Source organism: Vigna angularis, chromosome 9, assembly GCF_016808095.1.
Source record: "Vigna angularis cultivar LongXiaoDou No.4 chromosome 9, ASM1680809v1, whole genome shotgun sequence".
In the NCBI taxonomy this organism is placed as follows: domain Eukaryota; kingdom Viridiplantae; phylum Streptophyta; class Magnoliopsida; order Fabales; family Fabaceae; genus Vigna; species Vigna angularis.
Genome location: NC_068978.1, coordinates 26304520 through 26310797, shown reverse-complemented (window position 1 = coordinate 26310797; position 6278 = coordinate 26304520). Strand labels below are relative to the sequence as shown.

The window sequence follows — 6278 nt, the reverse complement described above, 5'->3', positions numbered from 1 at the left end:
TGAATAGCGTAGTTTGTAGGTTTTTTTTTCACTGAATAGCGTAGTTTGTAGGTTTTTTTTTCACTGAATAGCGTAGTTTGTAGGTTTTTTTTTCACTGAACAACGCAGGGAAAGGTTCGTTTTCTTTGTTTAAGCTATTGGCAATTGCATACTAGAATTTATGTGAAAAACTTTCTTTTTCTGGGAATCATGTTCGAGAAAAATGACCAAATTATAATTATGATATATAAGGGTGAGAAAATTTACATTGTATTATGTTGTATTTCTAAGCTTGTACTTGTAGTATATTTATATTTGTGAGCTTGAGATAAAATCCTATTCTGAAATGGTATAAAGTATATTGAATTATTATGTTGATTGTGTTAATTTTGTCAGGGAGCGGTGGATTTAAACTCATATTTGGTTCATTTTTTAAGAGAAAACATTTAAGCTTATTTGACATGACAGAGGCTCCAAATCTTATTTATTGTCTTTCAATGAATTTAATGGTTGTGTATGTGATAAATAGTGTGTTGTCAAAACTCCTGGTGTTTTAAATTTATAATTACCAACCAAATTCAATAACATATTTGCAAATATTCTTGCAGCCAGATTAATTACCAAAGTTGGTAAAATTATCACCAAATTCTGCGACCAATTTGGTTGCAATGTGGTTGTAGAGCACAGATTACTGTAATATTGTTGGATGATGCAGATTAAGCCTTGATCTGACATTGTGTGCAGGGATGCGAAAGCATTGCAGGAGAAAGCGGCTAAGAAAGCTGCTCAGGCTGCAGGAGGGAATAATGCAGGTGTTGGCAGAGTCAATAAATAGGAAAGATTATTGAGTTGAGGATGGGGAGGGATTGTACAAAGGGGGAAATTGTATTGCTTATTATAGTATGGGATTTTGGTTGAGTCATCTTCGTGTGCCATTTCATATAAACAATTGAATAACTTTGTTTAGCATGGAGGAGGGCATTGTTGTTGGCTTTAAATCCTTTGATTTCTATATAAAGTGGAATGCAATTTGTCTGTAGTTTGTTATGATGTTTTTACTTTCTTTCTGGTTTTATTGCCTCTGAATGCATCATATATATAAATGTGTGTATTTTGTTGATTTATGTAATTTGTCAAAAGGCATTGAAAAGGGTCTAATAATTGTTATCGAGTTAATTGTGATTTTTTTTATTATTTTGAACCGTGCATAGAATTTTCTTATTAATAAGAAATAAATGTTGGAAAGCTCCTATTGATTGGATATAAATAAACTTACAATATGTAATTGAGTATAAATTTTATTTTATAAATTTTTTTTATAAGTTAAAGGTAATTGAGTATAATTTTATTTTATAAATTGTTTTTTAAGATAAAGTTAGGTTTTATTTTATAAATTCTTTTTCAAGATAGTTAGATTTAAAGATATTTTTTAATATAATATTACTTATTTAAAATTTATTTTAATAATATTTGTTATTTATTTGACTTATTGTATTATATGTTATTAAGTTGTTGTCAGATTTTTTATAAATATAAATATATATACTTGAATGTGAAGCATATTAAAAATCTAATGTTAATTAAAAAAAAATAAAGAGAGTAAATTTCATTTAAATTAATTTTGGAAGGTTTACTTAATTATAAATTTTTTCAAAATATATAATAAATAAAATATTGTAATATTCCAAATTTTAATAGTATTAATATTATTATAAGATTCATCACAATCAAACAAAATACATATATGAAACTTTAATAGTTATCCAAATATAGCTATAATAGTAAAATACATATAAGAAAAGAAGTTCAACAAAGTCTTATAATTTAAGTTATTATGAACTGAGATTGTTTGATCTCAGTCAGATGCTTCTTTTTGTCAGTGTGACCTTCAAGCCATGTTTCATGTGAAGGATAACGGAGACTCTTGGGGATATGGCGTGGCCGTCCACCAAGTGAATGTGATAATTCCACAGTATAGCGGCAGCTATCATCTTCATCTCAGTGAAGCTGATGTCTTTACCCAAACAACTTCTTGGTCCTGCATTGAATGCAATGAACTTGTAAGAGGGCATGTGAATAATCTCTCCTCTCTTGGAGATCCACCTCTCTGGTATAAATTTCAAGCAATCTTCACCCCCATATTTCCTCTGCCCTTCCCATGCTGTATAGAGAATATATTATCATGGTATTTGAATTAATCCAATGACCACTTGGAAGCTTATCAGATTTTAAGGCACACTTGTGCTCTAATGGTACTGGAGGGTAGAGCCTTAATGTCTCACTTATTGCGGCATGCAGGTAAGTTAACTTGCTAAGCCATTCCACACCAAAATCCTTCCCATTACCTTCTCTTACTGCTACTTTTTCTCGGATCTCTTCCAGAATCTTAGATTCCACAGATGGGTGTGTTGCCACCAACCAGAAAAACCAAGTGAGACCTGCACTAATGGTATCTCTCCCAGCTGCAAGCAGATTCATTGCAGTGTCCCGCAGAAACTTGTCATCGATTTTTCCCTTTCCTACTTTACTTGTAAGAACATCTAGCAAGCTAAATCGTGGCTCATCTTCTAGTGTGCTGTTGCCGCTGCTTTGTCCTTGCACTTTGCACCTAGATTTGATTTCTTTATACAACATTTGATCAATAATTTCCTGATTTTCTTTCAGCTTCTTTTCATTTCCAAGCTGAAGCCAATTTAACAACTTCCATAAGCATCTTGGCATGACATGTCGGTAAAGAAGAGCATCCTCTATTTCAGTGAAGGCTTTCTCAGATGCAACTTCTGGGAAATCAATGGAAAGGCAAGTAGGATCAAATCCTAAGACTATGGAACAAATGACGTCATAGGTTAATCTTTGAAAAGCTTCTTGTAGGTCCATTTCTGTTCCTTGTTTCCAGGCATGATCAAGAAATGGAAGCAGACAACTCTCAATCTTGTTCTTAATTGTTTTGTGAATAAACAACTGAAAATTAACCTGCTTAAAAGTTGAATGAAGAATACTTCTATTATACTTCCATAGTTCGGAATCAGACCTGAAAATCCCATCTCCCAGAACTTCTAAAATCTCTCTGAAGTCGTCTCCCTTTCCGTAGTTTTCGAACTTTGTGCTTGTAATGTGTTGCACATTCATAGGGTCGCTGGTGACGAATATGTTCATGTTTGATAGCCAAGGGCCATGAAACATGAAATTGCCTCCATGGTATTTCAAACCGGTAGTTATATAATCAAAGATGATGGACAGATTGAGCAAGAGTCCAGGTAGCATGCCAAGCATGGGCCAGTTCGTGATGAGAGTGTGCCTGCTGAGCCTCCAGTAGTAGATTAAGACGAAAAGAAGAAATGCTACGAAGAGTTCTTCAGAACCAAGCATTGCCATTGATATGGTACTAGTCAGAACCAAAAGTGTCTCTCGGTCGTGTTTTAGGTTGTCTTCACATAAATAGATTTTACTGTTAATGCGGATTTGTGAGCGACGAAAGCACGTCCCAGCCGTGTTCGCTTCAGCCGATTTGTGAGGAGCGAAATGAGGCGATTTGTGGGATAGAGGTTTTTGAATCACTCGCATAACTGAGAATATTTGCGATTAATTATGGAAAAAAAGGCTTTTATGCCCTTAAAACATTTCATTATATCACATACTAAAAACAAATATATTGGATTTATGAAGTGCATATTCGATTCCAGTGGATAATAAATAATAATGCATAGGAAAATGATTCTTTGACAACAAATTTTTGCCAACTATTTGACAACGCCACGTGTTGCAAAATGATTAGCTTAATTTTTAAATGGAACCAGCTTGTTCAGGAGGGTGTTTTTGGAAAGAAACAATATTCAGAAATCCTTTTTGGCAGATTGAGTCTTCTTCTTTCGAAGTTTAGCACATTTGCAAACTCGGTTTTTGTTCTCTACCACTCTTTCGATTCTCCGGTGTGAGTCTTCTTCTTTCAAAGTTTTGCACTTTTGCGAAGTCGGTCTCCGCTCTCTGCCACTCTTTCGAATATCCTGTTTGAGTCTTTTTCTTTCAAAGTTGAGCACTTTTGCGAAGTCGCTCTTCGCTCTCCACTCTCTTGAGAATCTCCGCCAGTCTTTTATGACTTTAAAAAATTATTCAGAAACACCCGTATTGTGTTTTCGCATTGTTTGAGTTCTATCATTTCCCCCTATCTGGATGTTCGTCGGTGGCAACGTTTTGGTATTTCGTACACACCAGCGAGGTGGAAGTTGGTTTTCCGCACACACCGGCGAGGCATGGATTACTATGTTGCTACTTTACTATTGTAATGTTTTTAATACTCAAGTGCTTTATGGAAATTTAAAGTTCTCATCATGAATGTATACATCAACCTTTTGCGGATTATTGTTGATAAATACGTACTTGAATAAACCAAGTTCTGTAATAGACTTCTGAACAAAAAAATCGACAATAAAGCAGTATTACTTTTGTGAATATTGGGGTGTCTAAACATGACTTTCCAGCCTCTACTCACACTTAAACACTAAAATCAAGTGAAAACCAATGGATTTATGCCAAAAAATTAAAAATTTTGACTATGGTCACCTAGGTTACCACAACTGACTCCTTCAGTACAAGTTTCTGTACAAATCCTGGATTTTGTTCGTATAATCGTTTACCAAGCATTTGTAAACGATTACAAGTGTATTTTTTGGTGCAGAAGTTTCAAGACTTCATCTAAGTTGTTCATCTCATAAACATTGTTCCTTTCCTCAATCATGGGGTGCCCAAACATGACTTTCCAGCCTCTACTCACACTTAAACACTAAAATCAAGTGAAAAGCATTGGATTTATGCCAAAAAATTAAAAATTTTGACTATGGTCACCTAGGTTACCACAACTGACTCCTCCAGTACAAGTTTCTGTACAAATCCTGGATTTTGTTCCTCTAATCGTCTACCAAGCATCTGTAAACGATTACAAGTGTATTTTTTGGTGCAAAAGTTTCAAGACTTCATCTAAGTTGTTCATCTCATAAACATTGTTCCTTTACTTAATCATGGGGTGCCCAAACATGACTTTCCAGCCTCTACTCACAATTAAACACTAAAATCAAGTGAAAACCATTGGATTTATGCCAAAAAATTAAAAATTTTGACTATGGTCACCTAGGTTACCACAACTGACTCCTTCAGTACAAGTTTCTGTACAAATCCTGGATTTTGTTCGTATAATCGTTTACCAAGCATTTGTAAACGATTACAAGTGTATTTTTTGGTGCAGAAGTTTCAAGACTTCATCTAAGTTGTTCATCTCATAAACATTGTTCCTTTCCTCAATCATGGGGTGCCCAAACATGACTTTCCAGCCTCTACTCACACTTAAACACTAAAATCAAGTGAAAAGCATTGGATTTATGCCAAAAAATTAAAAATTTTGACTATGGTCACCTAGGTTACCACAACTGACTCCTCCAGTACAAGTTTCTGTACAAATCCTGGATTTTGTTCCTCTAATCGTCTACCAAGCATCTGTAAACGATTACAAGTGTATTTTTTGGTGCAAAAGTTTCAAGACTTCATCTAAGTTGTTCATCTCATAAACATTGTTCCTTTACTTAATCATGGGGTGCCCAAACATGACTTTCCAGCCTCTACTCACAATTAAACACTAAAATCAAGTGAAAACCATTGGATTTATGCCAAAAAATTAAAAATTTTGACTATGGTCACCTAGGTTACCACAACTGACTCCTTCAGTACAAGTTTCTGTACAAATCCTGGATTTTGTTCGTATAATCGTTTACCAAGCATTTGTAAACGATTACAAGTGTATTTTTTGGTGCAGAAGTTTCAAGACTTCATCTAAGTTGTTCATCTCATAAACATTGTTCCTTTCCTCAATCATGGGGTGCCCAAACATGACTTTCCAGCCTCTACTCACACTTAAACACTAAAATCAAGTGAAAACCAATGGATTTATGCCAAAAAAATTAAAAATTTTGACTATGGTCACCTAGGTTACCACAATTGACTCCTCCAGTACAAGTTTCTGTACAAATCCTGGATTTTGTTCCTCTAATCGTCTACCAAGCATCTGTAAACGATTACAAGTGTATTTTTTGGTGCAAAAGTTTCAAGACTTCATCTAAGTTGTTCATCTCATAAACATTGTTCCTTTACTTAATCATGGGGTGCCCAAACATGACTTTCCAGCCTCTACTCACAATTAAACACTAAAATCAAGTGAAAACCATTGGATTTATGCCAAAAAATTAAAAATTTTGACTATGGTCACCTAGGTTACCACAACTGACTCCTTCAGTACAAGTTTCTGTACAAAT

At 34.4% G+C, this 6278-nt stretch overlaps 1 pseudogene; it reads right to left on the bottom strand.

Annotated features, from left to right (window-relative positions):
• Nucleotides 1-1696: 1696 nt before the first annotated feature.
• On the bottom strand, nucleotides 1697-3385 carry LOC108346704 (alkane hydroxylase MAH1-like; annotated as a pseudogene).
• Between the last annotated feature and the right edge of the window lie 2893 nt (nucleotides 3386-6278).